We start from the raw sequence: 23,768 nt of genomic DNA, 5'->3' as shown, positions 1-23,768 counted from the left end.
TTCAGTGCCAAGTGGACCAGGTGTTTAAAGGTCATTCATTTCCCTCTTTCCATGTCGCTGTTAGTTAAAGGGACAGAGATTGATTCCCCCTCATTATGCATTTGTAGTAGTTAAAGTAACATCCTTCCTGTTGGTAGTGAGTTACATTCTGTGCTGGGCGAGACGGTTGGTGGCTTCAGCCTTTAAAATACTCAATCCTCTTGTTCAAATCTCTCCAGGGCCTCACCCCTCCCTATATCTCTAACTTCCTCCAACCCATCAACCCTCCTTAATAGTTTGTTTTCTTTGGAACAGCAGAGGCTAAGGGGAGACCTTAATGAGGTGTATAAAATTATGAGGGGCCTCGATAGAGTGGAGAGGAAGGACCTATTTCCCTTCACAGAGGGGTCAGCAAACAGCAGAACTTTTTAGCCAGTACGTAGCAAGCTCAACAAGAGAGGGTGAAGTTCTGGACTTAGTATTAGGTACTGAAGCTGGGCAGGTGGGAGGGGTATCAGTGGGACAGCATGTTGGTGCTAGTGATCATAATTCAGTTAGATTTAGGGGAGTTATGGATAAGGACAAAACTAGACCAGGAATAAAAGTTCTCAATTGGGGAAAAGCCAATTTTACGAAGCTGAGATGTGATTTAGCCAAAGTGGACTGGAAACAGCTACTTGAAATGGTGAGAGATTGGGAAATGTTGGTGTTCAGAGGGACCTTGGTGTCCTTGTACATGAATCACAAAGTTAATTTGCAGGTACAGCAAGCAATTGAGAAAGCAAATGGTATGTTGGCCTTTATTACAAGAGGATTTGAGGATAAGAGTAAAGATGTCTTACTGCAATTATATAGGGCCCTGGTGAGACTGCAGCTGAGTATTGTGCACAGTTTTGGCTGCTGAGCTAAGGAAGGATATACTTGATATTGAGGATGGCAACGAAGGTTCACCAGACTGAATTCCTGGGATGGGGGGATTGTCCTGTGAGGGGAGATTGAGTAGACTAGGCCTATATTCTTTAGAGTTTAGAAGAATGAGAGGTGATCTCATTGAAACATACAAAATTCTTACAGGGATTGACAGGGTAGATGCAGGGAGGATGTTTCCTCTGGCTGAGGAGTCTAGAATCAGGGGTCACAGTCTCAAAATAAGGGGTTGGCCATTTAGGACTGAGATGAGGAGAAACCTCAGAGGGTGGTGAATCTTTGAAATTCTCTACCCCAGAGGGCTGTGGAAGGTCAGTTGTTGAGTATGTTCAAGATAGAGATTGCTAGATTTTTGTATATAAAGGGAATCAAGGGATATGGGAATAATGCAGGAAAGTGGAGTTGAGGTAGAAGATCAGCCATGATCTCATTGAATGGCGGAGTAGGCTCGAGGGGCCAAATGGCATACTCCTGCTCCTAATTCTTATGTTGAAGGTAAATCAGTCTCCGAGCAGTGGGAGGCATTCAAGGAGGAGATAATGAGGGGTCAGAGGAAGTATGTTACCTTTTTTTTAAAAAAAGGGTGGAACTAATAAATCTAGAGCCCCCTGGATATCAACATAAGAAATAGGAACAGGAGTAGGCCATACGGCCCCTCGAGCCTGCTCCACCATTCAGTAAGATCATGGCTGCACTTTCCACTTTCCCGCCTGATCTCCATATCCCTTGATTCACCGAGAGTCCAAAAATCTATCTCTCTGAGCCTTGAATAGACTGAGCATCCCCAGCCCTCTGGGGCAGAGAGTTCCAACATTCACAGCCCTCTGAGTGAAGACATTCCTCATCTCTGTCTTAAATGGCCTACGCCTTATCCTGAGCCTGGGCCCCCTAGTTCTAGACATTCTAGCCAGGGTCATCAACCTCTCGGCATCTAACCTGTCAGTCCCCTCAGAACCTTGTATGTTTCAATGAGATCACACATCATTTATTCTAAACTTGAGAGTGTATAGGCCCATTCTACACACTCTCTCATCATCAGACAGCCCACTCATCCCAGGAATCAATCTCGTGAACCTTTGTTCACCATCTCCAAGCCAAGTGTTTCCATCCTTAGATAAGGAGACCAAAACTGTGCACAGTACTCCAGGTGTGGTCTCACCTGTACAATTGTAGAAAGACTTCCTCACTCTTATACTCCGACAACATACCATTTGCCTTCCTTATTGCTTGTGTACCTGCTCACTCACTTTGTGTTTCTTGCACGAGGACAGCCAAATCTCTCTGAACACCAACATTTAAAAGTTTCTCACCATTTAAATGATGATCTGTTTTTCTGTTGTTCCTACCAAAGTGAATAACCTCACATTTCCCTACATTATACTCCATCTGCCTCTTACTGCCCACTCACATCATATATATATATATATATATATCTTACAGACTCTTGTGTTCTCACAACTTACTGTCCCACCTAGTTTTGTATCATCAGCAAAGTTGGATATATTACACTCTCTCAATTCATCTAGGTCATTAATCATAAAATCATCAAAATTTACAGCATGGAAGAAGGCCATTTTGACCCACCATATCCGTGCTGGCCAACAAAGAGCTATCCAGCCTATTCCCACTCTCCAGCTCTTGGTCCGTAGCCCAGTAGGTGACAGCACTTTAAGTGCACATCCAAGTATTTTTTAAATGTGGTGAAGGTTTCTGCCTCTACCACCCTTCAGGCAGTGAGTTCCAGACCCCCACCACCCTCTGGGTGAAGAAATTTCCCTTTGTATCTCCTCTAAACCACTTAATTTAAATCTATGCCCCCTGGTTGTTGACCCCTCTGCCAAGGGAAACGGGTCCTTCCTATCCACTCTATACAGGCTCATCATAATTTTATACACTTTAATCAGGTCTCTCATCAGCCTTCTCTGTTCCAAAGAAAACAGACCCAATATCTCCAATCTTTCCTCATAGCCAAAATTCTCCAGTCCAGGCAACATTCTTGTAAATTTCCTCTGTACCCTTTCCACCACATCTTTCCTGTAATGTGGTGACCAGAACTGCGCATAGCATTCCAGCTGCGGCCTAACCAGTTCAAGCATAACCTCCTTACTCTTGTATTCCATGCCTCGACTAATAAAGGCAAGTATTTCTAACCACCTGATCTACCTGGCCTGCCACTTTCAGGGATGTGTGGACCTGCACTCCGAAGTCCCTTTGTTCCTCTACACTTTTCAGTGTCGTACCACTTAATGTGTATTCCCTTGCCTTGTTAGACCTCCCCAAATGCATTACCTCACACTTATCCGCATTGAATTCCATTTGCCACTGTTCTGCCCCCCTGACCAGTGCATTGATATCTTCCTGCAGTCTGCAGCTTTCTTCTTAATTCTCAACCACACGACCTATTTTAGTGTCATCTGGAAACTTCTTAATCATACCCCCAACATTCAAATCCAAGTCATTGATATAAATCACAAAAAACGAGGGACCCAGCACTGAGCCCTGTGGAACCCCAGTGGATACAGCCTTCCAGTCACAAAAACACCCATCAACCATGACCCTTTGCTTCCAGCCTGAGCCAATTTGGATCCAACTTGTCACTTTGCCCTGGATCCCATGGGCTTTTATTTTCATGACCAGTCTGCCATGTGGGTCCTTATCAAAAGCTTTGTTAAAATCCATGTACACTGCATCATACGCACTACCCTCATCGACCCTCCTGGTTACGTCCCTGAACAAATCCATGCTGACTGTCCTTGATAAATCCATACCTTTCCAAATGAAGATTTATCCTGCCCCTCAGGACTTTTTTCCAATAATTTTCCCACCACTGAGTTTCCGGGGTGATGTCAGGAAGCACTTCCTCACACAAATGGTGAGAATCTGTTTCTCTTGGCTCGAGAGTCTTGAACCAAGGGTTATAGGCCCCAAGTTTCCACACGCTACAAAATGGGCGCCGGAATAAAACCGCGCGATTCTGGAGCGCCCTGCAGCTCCGTGGCAGCTCGGCGCAGTGCCCAGGGGGCGGAGCCTACCACTCGCGCCGATTTTGTAAGTGGGAGGGGGCGGGTACCATTTAAATTAGTTTTTTTCCTGCCGGCAACCGTGCGCGTTGGAGCGTTCGCACACGCTCAGTGTGAAGGAAACATTGGCACTCGGCCATTTTTGTAGTTCTTTGTAGCTGTATAATTTTTGAACATTTTTTAATAAAAGCACATTGCCATCAGCACTGAGGCTTCTTGCAGCAGTGAGATGGCTGCAGGAAGCCTCAAAGTTGAGGCAGCCGTTTCCCGACGGCCTCCCCCCCTCCCCCCCTCCCCCCCCCCCACCCTACCATCGGGAATGGCTACTCAACTTGTGAGGCTTCCTGCAGCCTTCTCACTGTCTCCTTCCCTCCCTCCCCGCCCGCTGTCTGGAATGGCTTCCTCCCCACCCGCTTCGGTCGGTCGGTCGGGCCCGCACTCCCTCCCTCCCCCCCCCCTGCCGTCTGGAACAGCTTCCTCCCCCCAGCTGCTGTCGGTCGGGCCCGCACTCCCTCCCTCCCCCCCCGCCCGCCCGCCGTCGGGAACGAACGGCTGCCTCAACTTGTGAGGCTTGCTGCAGCATTCTCCCTGGCTGAAGCACTTTCACACAGGTAGGAAGATGGTTTATTTAATCTTTTCTTTGCTTATAAATTTTTATTCAGGTTGGATTTATTTGTATAATATTTGTAGAAGTATAAATAAGGATTTATTGTAGAATTTAATGACTTCCCTTCACTCCCCCCCCCCCCCCCCCCTCGTTCCCTACGCCTAATTTGTAACCTGGGCCTGATTTTTTAAATGTGTAGACAAGGTTTTTTTCAGTTCTACAAAAACCTTCACTTGCTCCATTCTAAGTTAGTTTGGAGTACGTTTTCACTGTGGAAACTTTCAAATCAGGCGTCAGTGGCCGGACACGCCCCCTTTTGAAGAAAAAATTCTGTTCCAAAGTAGAACTGTTCTACCTGACTAGAACTGCAGAAAAAAAAATGTGGAGATTTGCGATTTCTAAGATACTCCATTCTCCACCAGTTGCTCCTAAAAATCAGGCGCAAATCATGTGGAAACTTGGGGCCATAGTCTCAGGATACGGGGCTCGGCCAGTTCGGACTGAGCTGATGAGAAATTTCTGGGTCGTGAATCTTTAGAACTCTCTACCCCACCCAGAGGACTGTGGTTGCTGAGTCGTTGAGTATATTCAGGGCTGAGATAGAACACTGTTTGGACACTAAAGGAATCGAGGGATATGGGGATAGTGCGGGAAAGTGGAGCTGAAGTACAAGATCATCCTGGATCTTATTGAATGGTGGTGCAGGCTCGAGGGGCTGTATGGCCTACTCCTGCTCCTATTTCTTATGTTCTTAAAGTGTTGTGGAAATCTGGAACTCTGTTCCCCATAAAATTGAGGCTGATAGATGCCAATCTATCAATCCAAAACTGATTGATAGGTTCTTCTTAGGCAAGGGTATTAAGGGCGATGGAGTTAAGATACTGATCAGCCACGATCTAATTGAATGGTGGAACTATGACTCAGTCACACTGGGTGGTGCCTGTAAGAGATTCTGTAACCCCTCACCAACAGTTCTTGACTTCAGGATTTATAAGAACAAAATACACTCGGCTTTGGCTCAACCTTAAACTTGTACGTTTATTGAACTTGCGTTATTCCCCAGTACACAACCTCCCTGAGATTCTGACTGCAATAACACAGAACCCACAATACAAACCCCCTACACGAGGTTACCTGAAACCTAACAGGAAATATCACAGTTTAAAACCCCTCCGCGATTCGATTGCGATTATAAAACTACTCCGACAAATTCCCCGACGGTTTGACTGAAACTTACAATCACCCACACAGCTGGTTCCGGTGTGGATTGTAGGCCGGGACCAGGTGACCACCCTGCATCCTCCTTCACTGCAGTGCCCTCGCTCAGAAGTGGTCCTCTTTTTATAGGGCTTCATAATCACAGCATCAAACATATTTCCTGCTGTTCCCCTGGTGACTCTTCCGATGGTTAATTACCTCTTGATCATCAGTGTATTCCACTCCCTGGCCCAGACAGGGGCACGATCAGCTCTCCTGCTGTGTAGTACAATGCAAACCTTCCTTGAACAGATCTGGCTCCACAGTTGAGGAATGTGTGAATGTCCCTCTTCCTTCTTGACAAGGACCAGTGAAGGTGTGCATGGCCGGCGTCTGGGTTGATTAGATCGATGGCAGGTATCCTGTATCGTGCAGTTGCAGCAAGTAATCAGGGAGTCAAATTGAATGCTGGCCTTTATTGCAAGAGGGATGGAGTTTAAAAATAGTGAAGCCTTACTACAACTGTACAGCACGCTGGTAAGACCACACCTGGAGTACTGCACACAGTTTTGGTCTGGACTTGTCTCCATTCCCGTGCCGAGGGGCTTGCTACACCAGACAGGAGGGGAAACATTTGGGGACACCGATTTCCCACCAATTCCCATTCCCCTTCTTTCTGGTGGATAATGGAGGGGCCATTGTGTGTAATGTGCAAGTCAGTAAGAATTGTCAGCAAGCTCTTTATAATTGGAGACTTTATTCAGTGGAAACTTTCACACACTATTGTAGATTTTAAATGAAAGATCAATGTAGGATTGCAGTAAAAGTTCATAATTTTATTGCAAACTAAATTTCTGTTGCGAGTTACTGAATAAAGGGGAAGGATAACACACAGCGTTTCTTAAATGGACACTGCAGCCCCAAGAACACAATCAGCAATATATCCAGAATATTAAAGTCCAGCCCAGTTATAGGGTTATTAACATCAGCAGAAACAAACCCCAACTGTCAAAATGAACATGGTTCAGTCGGGATGTGATTAACAGCAGCAATAACAGCAGATTCCCACCCCTGCAGTCACTTGTGAACTCGTTGGTGTGTCACAGGTTGGATGACTGAGTGAATCCCTTCCCACACTCAGAGCAGGTGAACGGCCTCTCCCCAGTGTGACTGCGTCGATGAATTTCCAGTGCAGACGGTGATCTGAATACCTTCCCACAGTCCCCACATTTCCACGGTTTCTCCATGGTATGGATATCCTTGTGACTCTCCAGGTTGGACGATCAGTTGAAGCCTCGCCCACACACAACACGTTTACAGTTTCTTCCCGCTGTGAATGGTGGGATGTTTTTTCAGGCTGTGTAACTGGTTGGTTAAAGCTCTTTCCACAGGCAGTGCACTGGAACACTCACTCGGGTCTGTGTGTGTCTCAGTGCCTTTCCAGTCACACTGATATTTGAAATCTTTTCCCACAGACAGAACAGACAAACATTTCTCCTTCCACTTTCAAAGGCCGATGATATTCAGGTCCTGATCAATCGATTGACTCCGTCAAATCTTGACGTGATATTTGGTTTGTGTTTCCTGTCTGAAAATATCCCCTTCGAATACACTGTAAAAGGAGATAACAAAACTCATCACTGTCAGGAAAAGACACAAATTTAGAATAGACACATCTAGTTTCCATGGAACATTCTTTCCTCTCTTATTCTTCCAAAGCTGTAAATCCCTGTCCCACACATTATCCCTCCTGCTGTGCTGAAATCCAAACCCATCGCACATATCTGGACTGTTTCTCCTCCACTCCCAGTTTCCACCACCAATTCTGGCTGGGTTCATTTCTACACTCGCTGGTTCCCCTCCCTCTCCCTCCCCTGATGGTGCTGACTCTGGCTGGGTGTAATTCTACAATAACTGGTTTTCTCTCCCTCTACTCCTCTGAAGTGCTGGCTCTCTTAGATCTGGTCCTGTGTAATGAGACAGGATTAATAAACAATCTCCTAGTAAAGGATCCCCTTGAAATCAGTGATCATAACATGGTTGAATTTCAAATTCAGATGGAGGCCGAGAAAGTTGGATCTCAAACCAGCGTACTAAGCTTAAATAAAGCAGACTACAAAGGTATGAGGGCAGAGTTGGCTAAAGTGGACTGGGGAAATAAATTTAAAGTGTAAGACGGTTGATGAGCAGTGGCAGACATTTAAGGAGATGTTTCACAACTCTGAAGAAAAATATATTCCAGTCAGGAGGAAAGGGTATAAAAGAAAAGATAGCCATCTGTGGCTAACTAAAGAAATAAAGGACGATATCCAATTTAAAAACAAGGGCACACAAAGTGGCCAAAACTAGTGGGTGGACAGAAGATTGGGAAGCTTTTAAAAGTTAGCAAAGAATGACTAAAAAAATGATTACGAAAGGGAAGATAGGCTATGAAAGTAATCTAGCACGAAATATAAAAACAGATAGCAAGAGTTTCTATCGGTATATAAAAAGGAAAAGAGTGGGTAAAGTAAATGTTGGTCCCTTAGAGGACGAGACCGGGGAATTAGTAATGGGAACCATGGAGATGGCAGAAACTCTGAACAAATATTTTGTATTAGACTTTACGGTAGAGGACACTAAAAATATCCCAACAGTGGATAGTGAAGGGGCTAAAGGGGGGAGGAACTTACCACAATCACAATCACTAAGGACTGGTACTCAGTAAGATAATGGGACTAAAGGCAAATAAATCCCCTGGACCTGATGGCTTGCATCCTAGGCTCTTAAGAGAAGTAGGGGCAGGGATAGTGGGTGCATTGGTTGTAATTTACCAAAATTCCCTGGATTTTGGAAAACTGCAAATATAACGCCTCTATTTGAAAAAGGAAGTAGACAAAAAGCAGGAAAGTATAGACCAGTTAGCCTAACATCTGTGGTTGGGAAAATGTTGGAGTCCATTATTAAAGAAGCAGTAGCAGGACATTTGGAAAAGCAAAATTCAGTCAGGCAGAGTCAGCATGGATTTATGAAGGGGAAGTCATGTTTGACAAATTTGCTGGAATTCTTTGAGGATGTAACGAACAGGGTGGATAAAGGGGAACCAGTGGATGTGATGTATTTGGACTTCCAGAAGACATTTGACAAGGTGCCACATAAAAGGTTACTGCACAAGATAAAAGTTCACGAGGTTGGGGTAATATATTAGCATGGATAGAGGATTGGCTAACAAACAGAAAACAGAGAGTCGGGATAAATAGTTCATTCTCGGGTTGGCAATCAGTAACTAGTAGGGTGCCGCAGGGATCAGTGCTGGGACCCCAGCTATTTACAATCTATATTAACGACTTGGAAGAAGGGACTGAGTGTAACGTAGCCAAGTTTGCTGACGATACAAAGATGGGAGGAAAAGCAATGTGTGAGAAGGATACAAAAAACCTGCAAAAGGACATAGACAGGCTAAGTGAGTGGGCAAAATTTGGCAGATGGGAGTATAATGTTGGAAAGTGTGAGGTTATGCACTTTGGGAGAAAAATTGCAAAGTGTTGCAGTTCAGCAGGACCTGGGGGTCCCGGTGCATGAAACACAAAAGGTTAGTTCGTATGCAGGTACAACAAGTGATCAGGAAGGCCAATGGAATCGTGGCCTTTATTACAAAGGGGATGGAGTATAAAAGCAGAGAAGTCTTGCTACATTTATACAGGGTATTGGTGAGGCCACACTTGGAATACTGCATGCCGTTTTAGTTTCCATATCTAAGAAAGGATATACTTGCTTTGGAGGCAGTTCAGAGAAGGTTCACTCGGTTGATTCTGGAGATGAGGGGATTGGCTTATGAGGAATGGTTGAGAAGGTTGGGCCTCTACTCATTGGAATTCAGAAGAATGAGAGGTGATCTTATCGAAATGTATAAGATTATGAGGGGGCTTGACAAGTTGGATGCAGAGAGGATGTTTCCACTGCTAGGGGAGACTAGAACTAGGGGGCATAATCTTGGAATAAGGGGCCGTCCATTTAAAACGAGATGAGGAGGAATTTCTTTTCTGAGCGTTGTAAATCTGTGGAATTCGGTGACTCAGACAGCTGTGGAAGCTGGGACATTGAATAAATTTAAGACAGAGATCGACAGTTTCTTAACCGATAAGGGGTTATGGAGAGCGGGCAGGGAAGTGGACCCGAGTCCATGATCGGATCAGCCATGATCGTATTAAATGGTGGAGCAGACTCGAGGGGCCGTATGGCCTACTCTTGCTCCTATTTCTTATGTTCTTATGCTGACTTTGGCTGGGTTCAGTTCGACACTGACTGGTTCCCCTCCCTCTGCTCCCCTTAAGGTGCTGACTCTGGCTGGGTTCAGTTCGACACTAACTGGTTCCCCTCCCTCTGCTCCCCTTAAGGTGCTGACTCTAGTTGGGTTCAGTTCCACAGACCGTGACATTGCTCACTTTGTTCCTGCACCAAGATGGCCGCTCATGCACTTTGCTACTCACTGAATCAAGATGGCGGAGAGCTGAACCTGCCTTCCTGCACCAAGATGGCCACCAACAGTCTTGGACTGTGACCGGGAGAAAGCCTCAAATCTGGAACCTCTGATATTCCGGTTATTATTCCGGGCTTGCGGCGGGCCCCGGTTGTTTATGAATCCTCCCCGGCTCCCCGCTGCTGCATTACTCTCCTCCGTCACACTGAACATGACACCTCTGTGGAGCTTGTGCAAACCGTGTCACCTCCGTCATTACACGCTCCAAACACAGCCAGGACTCGCGCCTGCGCACTGAGCTCCTGTAGTCTGGGTGCGGCACATTCTCCCACGCCGGGCATGCTGGGTACATACGAACATGAGAAATAGGAGCAGGAGTGGGCCACCCGGTCCCCTGAGCCTGCTCCCCATTCAATAAGATGTGATTGCACAGTCTAGGGGGAGCTTTACTCTGTATCTAACCTGTGCGGGAGTTCGTGGCGTTGTTGAGGCCTACAAAAGGCCCAGAGGCGGCGGGAGTTCGTGGTGTTGGTGAGGCCTACAAAAGGCCCAGAGACGGCGGGAGTTCGTGGTGTTGGTGAGGCCTACAAAAGGCCCAGAGACGGCGGGAGTTCGTGGTGTTAGTGAGGCCTACAAAAGGCCCAGAGACGGCGGGAGTTCGTGGTGTTGGTGAGGCCTACAAAAGGCCCAGAGACGGCGGGAGTGCGTGGTGTTGGTGAGGCCTACAAAAGGCCCAGAGGCGGCGGGAGTTCGTGGTGTTGGTGAGGCCTACAAAAGGCCCAGAGGCGGTGGGAGTGCGTGGTGTTGGTGAGGCCTACAAAAGGCCCAGAGGCGGCGGGAGTTCGTGGTGTTGGTGAGGCCTACAAAAGGCCCAGAGGCGGCGGGAGTTTGTGGTGTTGGTGAGGCCTACAAAAGGCCCAGAGGCGGTGGGAGTGCGTGGTGTTGGTGAGGCCTACAAAAGGCCCAGAGGCGGTGGGAGTTCGTGGTGTTGGTGAGGCCTACAAAAGGCCCAGAGGCGGTGGGAGTGTGTGGTGTTGGTGAGGCCTACAAAAGGCGTGGCTCGTGCAGCTCCAGCCGGGAGAAAAAGCAAAAAAGAAGTAGAAAGAAATCAAAAGCTGACGTCACAGCCAAAGGGGTAAGTGATTGGCTGGTGATTGGTGAGTAGCTTTTCTTTTTCTTTTTTATATCAGTAAGTAACCTGTTAACATTGTTGTCGCCAAATTAAGTGTATCCAAGGGTTAAGTCGTGGCATGGGAGCTCGGTCACGTGATATGCTCCTCCTGTACCATGTGGGAACTCGGGGACATTTCCGGTGTCCTGACGACTAAGTGTGCGGGAAGTGTATCCACCTCCAGCTCCTGACAGACCGCGTTGCGGAGTTGGAGCTAAGGGTGGATTCACTCTGGAGCATCCACGATGCTGAGAATGACGTGAGTAGCACATGTAGCGAGTTGGTCTTACCGCAGGAGACGGGTCCACAGCCAGCTAGGGAATGGAAGACCAACAGGAAGAGCAGTGCAAGGAAGGTAGTGCAGGGGAACCTGCGGTCATCCCCCTGCAAAACAGATACACTTCTTTGAGTACTGTTGAGGGGGATGACTCATCAGGGGAGGGCAGCACCAGCCAAGTTCATGGCACCGTGGCTGGCTCTGCTGCACAGGAGGGCAGGAAAAAGAGTGGGAGAGCGATAGTGACAGAGGATTCAATTGTAAGGGGAATAGATAGGCGTTTCTGCGGCCGCAACCGAGACTCCAGGATGGTATGTTGCCTCCCTGGTGCAAGGGTCAAGGATGTCTCGGAGCGGGTGCAGGACATTCTGAAAAGGGAGGGTGACCAGCCAGTTGTCGTGGTGCACATTGGTACCAACGACATAGGTAAAAAAAGGGATTGAGGTCCTACGAGACGAATTTAAAGAGCTCGGAGCTAAATTTAAAAAGTAGGACCTCAAAAGTAGTAATCTCGGGATTGCTACCAGTGCCACGTGCTAGTCAGAGTAGGAATCGCAGGATAGGTCAGATGAATACGTGGCTTGAGCAGTGGTGCAGCAGGGAGGGATTCAAATTCCTGGGGCATTGGAACCGGTTCTGGGGGAGGTGGGACCAGTACAAACCGGACGGTCTGCACCTGGGCAGGACCGGAACCAGTGTCCGAGGGGGAGTGTTTGCTAGTGCTGTTGGGGAGGAGTTAAACTAATATGGTAGGGGGATGGGAACCAATGCAGGGAGACAGAGGGAAACAAAATGGAGACAGAAGCAAAAGACAGAAAGGAGATGAGTAAAAGTGGAGGGCAGAGAAACCCAAGGCAAAAAACAAAAAGGGCCACTGTACAGCAAAATTCTAAAGGGTCAAAGTGCAATAAAAAGGCAAGCCTGAAAGCTCGGTGCCTCAATGCAAGGAGTATTCGGAACCCAGGAGAGGGCTCTGAGCTAGTTAGAATGGGTGAGAGCTCAGATGAACAGGACCCCAAGAAAGAATGCAAAAGGCAGGAGGCAACAGAGCAGAGTAGCACTGGGGTAAGTGTAAACCACAAGGTGACAGGAAGGGACAATATGTATAAATATAAAGGGGCTGCAGGAGGGGTCAAAACTAAAAATCATGGTTTAAAAACTAGTATTAAAACACTCTACCCTAAATGCACTCAGCATTTGAAATAAAGTAAATGAGTTAACGGCACAAATCATTACAAATGGGTATGATTTGGTGGCCATTACACAAACGTGGTTGCAGGGTGGCCAAGACTGGGAATTAAACATACAGGGGTATCTGACAATTCGGAAAGATAGACAAGAAGGGAAAGGAGGTGGGGTAGCTCTGTTAATAAAGGATGATATTAGGATGATATTGGCTCCAATGAACAAAATGTTGAATCATTGTGGGTGGAGATTAGAGATAGTAAGGGGAAAAAGTCACTGGTGGGTGTAGTTTATAGGCCCCCAAATAATAACTTCACGGTGGGGCGGGCAATAATCAAGGGAATAATGGAGGCACGTGAAAAAGAAACGGCAGTAATCATGGGGGATTTTAACCTACATATCGATTGGTCAAATCAAATCGCACGGGGTAGCCTTGAGGAGGAATTCATAGAATGCATACGGGATTCTTTCTTAAAACAGTATGTTACAGAACCTACAAGGGAGCAAGCTATCTTAGATCTGGTCCTGTGTAATGAGACAGGAATAATGAACGATCTCCTAGTAAAAGATCCTCTCGGAATGAGTGATCACAGTATGGTTGAATTTGTAATACAGATTGAGGGTGAGGTAGTAGTGTCTCAAACGAGCGTACTATGCTTAAACAAAGGGGACGACAGTGGGATGAGGGCAGAGTTGGCTAAAGTAGACTGGGAACACAGACTAAACGGTGACACAATTGAGGAACAGTGGAGGACTTTTAAGGAGCACTTTCATAGTGCTCAACAAAAATATATTCCAGTGAAAAAGAAGGGCGGTAAGAGAAGGGATAACCAGCCGTGGATAACCAAGGAAATAAAGGAGAGTATCAAATGAAAAACCAATGCGTATAAGGTGGCCAAGGTTAGTGGAAAACTAGAGGATTGGGAAAATTTTAAACGACAGCAAAGAATGACCAAGAAAGCAATAAATAAAGGAAAGATAGATTATGAAAGTAAACTTGCGCAAAACATAAAAGTAGATAGTAAAAGCTTTTACCGATATATAAAACGGAAAAGAGTGACTAAAGTAAATGTTGGTCCCTTAGAAGATGAGAAGGGGGATTTAATAATGGGAAATGTGGCAATGGCTGAGACCTGAAACAATTATTTTGCTTCGGTCTTCACAGTGGAAGACACAAAAACCATGCCAAAAATTGCTGGTCACGGGAATGTGGGAAGGGAGGACCTTGAGACAATCACTATCACTAGTGGGGTAGTGCTGGACAGGCTAATGGGACTCAAGGGAGACAAGTCCCCTGGTCCTGATGAAATGCATCCCAGAGTATTAAAAGAGATGGCGGAAGTTATAGCAGATGCATTCGTTATAATCTACCAAAATTCTCTGGACTCTGGGGAGGTACCAGCGGATTGGAAAGCAGATAATGTAACGCCTCTGTTTAAAAAAAAAGAGGGGCAGACAAAAGGCAGGTAACTATAGGCCGGTTAGTTTAACATCTGTAGTGGTGAAAATGCTTGAAGCTATCATTAAGGAAGAAATAGCGGGACATCTCGATAGGAATAGTGCAATCAAGCAGATGCAACATGGATTCATGAAGGGGAAATCATGTTTAACTAATTTACTGGAATTCTTTGAGGATATAATGAGCATGGTGGATAGAGGTGTACCGATGGATGTGGTGTATTTAGATTTCCAAAAGGCATTCGATAAGGTGCCTCACAAAAGGTTACTGCAGAAGATAAAGGTACGCGGAGTCAGAGGAAATGTATTAGCATGGATCGAGAATTGGCTGGCGAACAGAAAGCAGAGAGTCGGGATAAATGGGTCCTTTTCGGGTTCGAAATCGGTGGTTAGTGGTGTGCCACAGGGATCGGTGCTGGGACCACAACTGTTTACAATATACATAGATGACCTGGAAGAGGGGACAGAGTGTAGTGTAACAAAATTTGCAGGTGACACAAAGATTAGTGGGAAAGCGGGTTGTGTAGAGGACACAGAGAGGCTGCAAAGAGATTTAGATAGGTTAAGCGAATGGGCTAAGGTTTGGCAGATGGAATACAATGTCGGAAAATGTGAGGTCATCCACCTTGGGGGGAAAAAAAAACAGTAAAAGGGAATATTATTTGAATGGGGAGAAATTACAACATGTTGCGGTGCAGAGGGACCTGGGGGTCCTTGTGCATAAATCCTAAAAAGTTCGTTTGCAGGTGCAGCAGGTAATCAGGAAGGCGAATGGAATGTTGGCCTTCATTGCGAGAGGGATGGAGTACAAAAGCAGGGAGGTCCTGCTGCAACTGTATAAGGTATTGGTGAGGCCGCACCTGGAGTACTGCGTGCAGTTTTGGTCACTTTACTTAAGGAAGGATATACTTGCTTTGGAGGGGGTACAGAGACGATTCACTAGGCTGATTCCGGAGATGAGGGGGTTACCTTATGATGATAGATTGAGTAGACTGGGTCTTTACTCCTTGGAGTTCAGAGGGGTGATCTTATACAAACATTTAAAATAATGAAAGGAATAGACAAGAGAGAGGCAGAGAGGTTGTTTCCACTGGTCAGGGAGACTAGAACTAGGGGGCACAGCCTCAAAATACGGGGGAGCCAATTTAAAACCGAGTTGAGAAGGAATTTCTTCTCCCAGAAGGTTGTGAATCTGTGGAATTCTCTGCCCAAGGAAGCAGTTGAGGCTAGCTCATTGAATGTATTCAAGTCAAAGATAGATAGATTTTTAACCAATAAGGGAATTAAGGGTTACGGGGAGAGGGCGGGTAAGTGGAGCTGAGTCCACGACCAGATCAGCCATGATCTTATTGAATGGCGGGGCAGGCTCGAGGGGCTAGATGGCCTACTCCTATTCCGAATTCTTATGTTCTGTGCTGTACCTGTTCTGCAGTGTTTGATGTGACAGCGTACAGGGAGATTAACTCTATATCTCACCAATGCAGTACCTAACGTGGAAGTGTTTGGGACAGGCGAGAGGGAGATTTAATCTTTATGTAACCCGTGCTGTACATGCCTGGGAATGTCCGATGAGACAATCTCGAGGGAGAAATGACTGTATTTATCCCATGCTGTACCTGCCCTGGGAATAGTTGATGGGACAGTGTAGAGGGAGCTTTACTCTGTATCTAACCATGCTGTTCCTGCCCTGGAGTGTTTGGGGGAGATATACACCATGTCTAACCTGTGCTCTACCGGCCCTGGCAGTGATTGATGGGACAATGTTGAGGGGGCTTTATTCTTTTTCAACCTGAGCTGTGCATATGCTGGGAATGTCTGGTGGGACAGTGCAGAGGGATCCTTACTGTGTATTTAACCTGTGCTGACCTGCCCTGGAACTGTTTACTGGGATAGTGTAGGGAGAGATTTACTCTGTTTAAACCGTGCTGTACTTCACCTGCAAGTGTTTGATGGGACAGCGTAGAGGGAGCTTTAGTCTGTGTCTAACCCGTGTTGTACTTGCCTTGGGAGTATTTGATGCAACAATGTAGAGTGAGCTTTATTCTGTACCTAACCAATGCAATATCTACTCTGGAATGCTTGTGACAGGGTAGAGGGAGATATACTCCATATCTAACCTGTGTTGTACCTGCCCTTGAAATGTCTGGTGGGACAATGTTGAGGAAGCTTTACTCTGTATCTAAGCAAGACAGGTATATCCTTCCTTGGATAAGGAGACCAAAACTGTGCACAATACTCCAGGTGTGGTCTCACCAAGGCCCTGTACAATTGCAGAGCGAGGTGTGAGAGGGGATTACCCTGTATCTAAATTATGCTGTACCTGACCTAGGAGTGTTTATTTGGAAAGTGTAGAGGGAGCTTTAGTTAGTATCTAACCTGTGCTGTTCGTGCCCTGGGACTGTTTGATGGGACAGTGTCGTGAGAGGAATTACTCTATATTTCACCCATGGTGTACCTGCCCTGGGAGTGTTTGGGATATTGTAGACTGAGATTTAATCTGCATCAACCCTGGTCGTGTTTGGGACAGGATGGAGTGAGATTTACTCTGTATCTAACCCAAGCATTACCGGTAGTCCTGACATCAGTAGTCGGGAAAATGCTAGAATCTATTATTAAGCACGTGGTAACAGGGCACTTCGGAAATAACATAGAAACATAGAAAGTAGGTGCAGGAGTAGGCCATTCGAGCCTGCACCACCATTCAATAAGATCATGGCTGATCATTCACCTCAGTACCCCTTTCCTGCTTTCTCTCCATACCCCTTGATCCCTTTATCCGTAAGGGCCATATCTAACTCCCTCTTGAATATATCCAGTGAACTGGCATCAACAACTCTCTGCGGCAGGGAATTCCACAGGTTAACAACTCTCTGAGTGAAGAAGTTTCTCCTCATCTCAGTCCGAAATGGCTTACCCCTTATCCTTAGATTGTGTCCCCTGGTTCTGGACTTCCCCAACATTGGGAACATTCTTCCTACATCTATCCTGTCCAGTCCAATCAGAATTTTATATGTTTCTATGAGATCCCCTCTCATCCTTCTAAACTCCAGTGAATACAGACCCAGTCGATCCAGTCTCTCCTCATAAAGCAGTCCAGGCATTCTGGGAATCAGTCTGGTAAACCTTCGCTGCACTCCCTCAATAGCAAAAATGTCCTTCCTCAGATTAGGAGAAAAACTGTACACAATATTCCTGGTGAGGTCTCACTAAGGCCCTGTACAACTGCAGTAAGACCTCCCTGCTCCTATACTCAAATCCCCTAGCTATGAAGGCCAACAAACCAGTTGTCTTCTTCACCACCTGTACCTGCATGCCAACTTTCAATGACTGATGTACCATGACACCCAGGTCTCGTTGCACCTCCCCTTTTCCTAATCTGCCGCCATTCAGATAATATTCTGCCTTCGTGTTTTTGCCCCCAAAGTGGATAACCTCACATTTGTCCACATTATACTGCATCTCCTGTAATAACAGGATTGAGCAGAATCAATACAGATTTATGAAAGGGAAATTGTAGTTGACAAATCTGTTCGTGTTTTTTGGGGCTGTAACTAGCAGGATAGATAAGGGGGAATCACTGGATGTGGTGCATTTAGATTTACAGAAGGATTCGATAAGGTGCCACACAAGAGGTTATTAAACAAAATTAGGGCTGATGGGATTAGCGTAATATACCAGCATGGATTGAGGATTGGTTAATGGACAGAAAACAGAGAGTAGGAATAAACGGGTCATTTCGGGTTGGCAGGCTGTAACTGGTGGGGTGTTACAAGGATCGGTGCTTGGGCCCCAGATATTCACAATCTATATCAATGATTGGGATGAAGGGACAAAATGTAATATATACAAGTTTGCTGAGGATACAAAGCTAGTTGGGAATGTAAGTTGTGAGGAGGATGAAGAGGTTTCAAGGGGAGAAAGTCAGGCTCAGTGAGTGGGCAAGAACATGGCAAATATAATGTGAATAATTGTTAAGTTGTACACTGATAGTAAAAATAGAAAGGCAGAGTATTTTTTTAAATGGTGAGAGATTGGGAAATGGTGTTCAGAGGGACCTGGGTGTTCTTGTACACAAATCGCTAAAAGTTAATATGCAGGTACAGTAAGCAAATGGTATATTGGCCTTTATTACAAAAAGATTTGAGTATAAGAGTAAAGACGTCTTACTGCAATTATACAGGGCCCTGGTGAGACCACACCTGGAGTATTGTGCACAGTTTTGGTCTCCTTACCTAAGGAAAGATAAACTTGCTGTAGAGGGAGTGTAACAAAGGTTCACCAGACGGATTCCTGGGATGGAGGGATTGTCCGATGAGAGATTGAGTAGACTAGGCCTATATTCGCTCACGTTTAGAAGAATGAGAGGTGAGAGGCGATGCCCACATCCCATGAACAAATTTAAAAAAGAGATGAGTGAGGTGTTTAAATTTGATCACTGACACCAGACAAATTATTAGAGACACTCCCTGCCCTTCAGGACCTGTGTCCAGGGGAGAAGCTGATGGGTTTATCTGATCATCTTTGGGTTAAATGTTGTGCTCATCGAGCTGAGCATCTCGTGCCAGCATCAAACACTCTCCAGTCGGGCACAGCACGGGTTAGATACAGAGTGAACTCATCGGTCGTTCCCCGACAGATACTGAGGGACAGGGAGTGTCCGGGTCACTGACATTGCTCACTCAATAAGGTATAAATTGATCCTGTACCTCTCCCCATTAATCCTGGGCTCCACACAGGTCGAATCCTGCTCCTGTTTCCCTTCCTGTAACAGCACTGAGCTCAACCCAGCCCATAATGATCAGGGCTCAGCGAGGGTGGTTGCCAGGCACTGCAGTGATGTCATAAAGCAGGGCCATTCAGCCCAGCTGGTCCTCTCCTTGTCCCTTTAAAGGTGGAGAGCTGGGACATCCTGTCTCAATACACATCCCCTGTTCATACTGAGAGTCCCCGGGGAAGGCCCAAGGCCCAGAGTGTGGAACACAACCCAGGGGGAGGAGAGCTGGGACATCCTGTCTCAACACACATCCTCCTGTTCATACTGAGAATCCCTGGGGAAGGCCCAAGGCCCAGAGTATGGAACACAACCCAGGGGGAGGAGAGCTGGGACATCCTGTCTCAATACACATCTCCCTGTTCATACTGAGAATCCCCGGGGAAGGCCCAAGGCCCAGAGTATGGAACACAACCCAGGGGGAGGAGAGCTGGGACATCCTGTCTCAACACACATCCTCCTGTTCATACTGAGAATCCCCGGGGAAGGCCCAAGGCCCAAGGCCCAGAGTGTGGAACACAACCCAGGGGGAGGAGAGCTGGGACATCCTGTCTCAACACACATCCCCTGTTCATACTGAGAATCCCCAGGGAAGGGCCAAGGCCCAGAGTGTGGAACACAACCCAGGGGGAGGAGAGCTGGGACATCCTGTCTCAACACACATCCTCCTGTTCATACTGAGAATCCCCAGGGAAGGCCCAAGGCCCAGAGTGTGGAACACAACCCAGGGGGAGGAGAGCTGGGACATCCTGTCTCAACACACATCCCCCTGATCATACTGAGAAGGCCGGTAAACTGTTTGTTTGCTATGACCAGCTTTCTCTCTGTCACAAATAACCTCCTGTAGCCCAGTGACACAAACAGCCCGTTAAACGCCACCAATGTCCTTTGGTCTGGTGAGGTCTCCCTTTGTGAAACATCGGCTGTTGTTAAAGCTTCTCATTCTGACTCGCTCACAGTGAGACAGTATCCACTGTCCCTTTTATTCCATGGGCTTCATCTTTGCTGGTATTGGTAACACGCCCGGGATCACTAAACACAAAACCCAGTCTGTTGATCACTTCCAGCTACTGGGCTTAGCGTGTGCCCCACAGCACCTCTTCCACCTTCAATGTGTGAATAGAGCATCACACCTGCAAACCTGGTGTAAGTTTATATCCAGGCAGCAAATCTATTTAAGAAAAGCCTGTAGGCCGATGAGACACTGTTCAGGTGCCAGTGTGCTGCTGGTTTGTCCGGCATTTTGCCTGTAATGGGAAATAACTGAACATTTCTCCCAGTGTAACCTTTGCTGTAATGAAATGTGTCTTTTAATAAGCCTCATGTCCTTGCTCATGTCTGCTGCAATTGTGTAGAAAGGGGATGTGTGAAGTGATGGTGTTTGTATGGAGATGTGAAACAAGTAAACGCTATCTGTGTGTGGCAGTGACATAGCCTTGTGGTCACAGGCAGAACAATGCCTCGATATCCTTGTGGTTATGGTTTGAGCAGGGTCAGTTCATGAATGCTCAAGCTAACAGGTGCCAGGGCTTGGGAACAGCGGCAGTAAATACAATCTGAATATAAATTCCGATGTAGTTTATCTTCATTTATTCCTATTTTAATAGCTTTTGCTGAATGTGGCCCATACCATCTGCCAGGATATTGGAACCATAGAAAATGAGTTTGACATCCTGAGGTGGACAATGTTAACCGGATTCCCCCATCCACCAACCTAACAACTTCTTTACAAACTCAAGTTAGTTTGTAAGACGTGACCTTTTTACCGGAATCCATGTTCAGTATCTCTAATGGCCTCTTCACTTTCCCCATGATGGAAAACAGCATCTCTCAGGATCCCTTCGAGCACCTTCCCGGTGATCGAGGTCACGTTGATGGGCCTTCAGTTCCCGAGCTCAGACTTGTGCCCAATTTGGAAAATGGGAACTACGTGTGCTACCTTCCAATCTCAGGAAACAGCAGGCGGTAAAGCAGGCAAATGGTATGTTGGCCTTCATAGCTAGGGGGTATAGGAGCAGGGAGGTCTTACTGCAGTTGTACAGGGTCTTAGTGAGGCCTCACCTGGAATATTGTGTTCAGTTTTGCTCTCCTAGTCTGAGGAAGGATGTTCTTGCTATTGAGGGAGTGCAACGAAGGTTCACCAGACTGATTCCAGGGATGGCTGGGCTGTCATATGAGGAGAGACTGGATCAACTGGGCCTTTACTCACTGGCGTTTAGAAGGATGAGAGGGGATCTCATAGAAACATATAAAATTCTGATGGGACTGGACAGGATAGATGCGGGAAGAATGTTCCCGATGTTGGGGAAGTCCAGAACCAGGGGACATGGTCTTAGGATAAGGGGTAGGCCATTTAGGACTGAGATGAGGAGAAACTTCTTCACTCAGAGTTGTTGACGCCAGTTCATTGGATATATTCAAGCGGGAGTTAGATATGGCCCTTACGGTTAAGGGGATCAAGGGGTATGGAGAGAAAGCAGGAAAGGGGTACTGAAGGAATGATCAGCCATGATCTTATTGAATGGTGGTGCAGGCTCGAGGGGCCGAATGGCCGACTCCTGCACCTATTTTCTATGTTTCTAATCCATGACTGTACTGAGCTGTTGGAGATCTGGGCAAGGCGCTGACAGAGCACCCGTCCCATCTCTTTAAACACCCTTGGGTGGATATTATCTGCACCTAACACGCGTCAAGATTAACCCACACGGCGACTTTGCTGTCAGTGCAGAGAGATGAGAAAGACCAAAGTGCCCTTTGCCTCTCAGTGTGGCCTAAAGGACAATGTCCAGGCTGAAGTTCTCCCGGCGCCCCCCCCACCAACCATACAATCCTCCCCGCAGATTGTCCTCTCTGAGCTCCAGCCAGGTGATGCTAAACACTCTGGTGGAAAAGACAAACATCTACAGCAATGTGTTGAAAACAACACTAATTTATTCATCTATATCCCAAACATTAAAGTCCAGTCCAATTACAGGAGCTATTAACATCAGCGGAAACAAACTCCAACTGTCAGAATGAACGCGATTTAGTCCTGGATGTGATTAACAGCAGCAATAACAGCAGATTCCAATCACTACAGTCACTTGTGAACTCGCTGGTGTATCAGCAGGCTGGATGACTGAGTGAATCCCTCCCCACACTCAGAGCAGATGAATGGCCTCTCCCCAGTGTGACCTCGCCGATGTGTTTCCAGCTGCGACGGAGAGTTGAAACGTTTCCCACAGTCCCCACATTTTCACGGTTTCTCCCCAGTGTGACTGCGCTTGTGTCTCTCCAGGTTAGAATATCGGCTGAAGCCTTGTCCACACACAGCACGTGTACTGTTTCTCCCCGCTGTGAACGGTGCTTTTTGCTTCCATGGTCAAAGGCCGATGATATTCCGTTCCCGATGAATCAAGTGACTCCGTCAGATCTTAATGTGATGTTTGGTTTGAACCTCCGGTCGACAAATCCTCCGCTTTTAATACCCTGTAAAGAGAATTTCAAACAGGAAAAAGGGTGGGTGAGAGAGAACTCACAAAAACACAAAGGCAGGTTGTGAAATTGAGCAAACTGAACCTGCTTATTTGTGCGGCCATCAGCAGAAAAAAAAGTGACCATGAAAGCTGCCGGATTGTTGTCAAAACCCAACTGGTCACTAATGTCCTTCAGGGAAGGGAACCCACCACCCGGTCTGGGCCTACACAAGACTCTGACCTCTATGGGAGGAGAGAGAGGTGGACAGGTGAGGGACTTTATACATCTGCAACTCAACCAGAACTTTGAAAGAACCTCCCAAACCCACAACCTCTACCACCTAGATGGACCGGGGCAGCAGGTGCATGGGAAATCCATCACCTCCAAGTTCCCCTCCAAGTCTCACATCCTGACTTGGGCATATATCGCCATTCCTACATCGTCACTGGGTGAAAATCCTGGAACTCCTCACCTAACAGCATTGTGGGAGGACCTTCACCACACGGACTGCAGCGGTTCGAGAAGCCCCACCATCACCTTGTCAAGGGGCAAATGGAAATTGGAAATATATTCTGGCCTTCCTAGCGACACCCACATCCCAAGAATGGATTAAAACAAATCTGTACATTGAAAGCCTCGACAGAAATACTTGTTCCTAAAACAATACTCTTCTACATTGTGAGGACAGTAATCTCCCCTAGAATCCACCGCCGTTGACAGTCTCTCATCGGAAATTGTTGGGCCCGACTGGGCTCAGAGGTACTGGGGATGAAACCCAGCAGCTTCTCCCCCCTCTCCACTCCAGCTCAAACTGATGCAACACACAGACCCACACAGGAGGCCAAGGAGCGACTTCCGTATCCAGTGCCCACCCTGATACAGAGCGGCTCTGGATTGGTCTCTCTGTGTTTCCAGTATCGATGCACTTAGGTTCAGTATATGAGGGAGAAGGGAATAGAGGCTTGTGCTGAGAGAGTTAGAACTATAGAATCAGAGAATGGTTACAGCACGGAACATGACCATTCGGCCCGTCGAGCACGTGTCAGCTCTCTGCAAGAGCACCTCAGCTAGTCCCACTCCCCCGCCCTTACCCCACAGCCCTGCTCATGTTTTCTCTCAGGTATTTATCCAATTCCCTTTTGAAAGCCGTGATTGAGTCTGCCTCCACCACCCTCTCAGGCCGTGCATTCCGGATATTAACCACTCGCTACGCAAAAAGGGTTTTTCTTGTGATGCCTTTGGTTCTTTTGCCAATCACCTT

The 23,768-nt window shown here is 46.8% G+C and overlaps 1 protein-coding gene and 1 pseudogene across 3 annotated transcripts in view; both read left to right on the top strand.

The window, feature by feature from the left end:
• The window catches only part of LOC139256522 (zinc finger protein 850-like), a 511,041-nt pseudogene that overhangs the window by 319,467 nt on the left and 167,806 nt on the right, over window positions 1-23,768 (top strand).
• Window positions 1-23,768, top strand: part of LOC139260402 (zinc finger protein 239-like) — a 70,193-nt gene that overhangs the window by 1,899 nt on the left and 44,526 nt on the right. Inside the window, exon 1 of one of the 3 annotated variants that reach the window (XM_070876977.1) lies at window positions 11-30. The exons of the other annotated variants lie outside the window; for them this stretch is intronic. The gene's annotated coding sequence lies outside the window, so the exon portion shown is untranslated. Of the gene's footprint in view, window positions 1-10; window positions 31-23,768 lie in introns of those variants that run through there. 3 annotated transcript variants of the gene reach the window in all.

Source organism: Pristiophorus japonicus, chromosome 3, assembly GCF_044704955.1.
Source record: "Pristiophorus japonicus isolate sPriJap1 chromosome 3, sPriJap1.hap1, whole genome shotgun sequence".
NCBI lineage: Eukaryota > Metazoa > Chordata > Chondrichthyes > Pristiophoridae > Pristiophorus > Pristiophorus japonicus.
This window is presented reverse-complemented; position numbering and strand designations above follow the sequence as displayed.